The 242-nt window shown below is 37.6% G+C and overlaps 1 protein-coding gene across 1 annotated transcript in view; it reads right to left on the bottom strand.

Annotated features, from left to right (window-relative positions):
• LOC119585334 overlaps window positions 1-242 on the bottom strand; it is a 72,294-nt gene that overhangs the window by 71,784 nt on the left and 268 nt on the right. The gene's annotated exons all lie outside the window — the stretch shown is intronic.

Here is a 242-nt window from a genome sequence, read left to right as displayed (position 1 = left end):
CCTAACCGCGATAAACACACGAGTGAAAATAGGCAGCAACGTGAAATAAACAATGGATTAAAAGGATAATAAGAGAGAAAAACAGAAAGACTGACACGAACAGTAAGAACTAAACATTGGGGATAAAAAGGTGAAGGAGAGAGAGAAAGCTTGGAACAACAACAAGAACTCAAGAATGAATGAACATGTGAATGCGAGAGAGAAAAGGAGAGATATAAAAGGTCAGGACCATCAGTATGAAT

The sequence above is a fragment of the Penaeus monodon genome, chromosome 19 (genome assembly GCF_015228065.2).
Source record: "Penaeus monodon isolate SGIC_2016 chromosome 19, NSTDA_Pmon_1, whole genome shotgun sequence".
NCBI classification, from domain to species: Eukaryota; Metazoa; Arthropoda; class Malacostraca; order Decapoda; family Penaeidae; genus Penaeus; species Penaeus monodon.
This window is presented reverse-complemented; position numbering and strand designations above follow the sequence as displayed.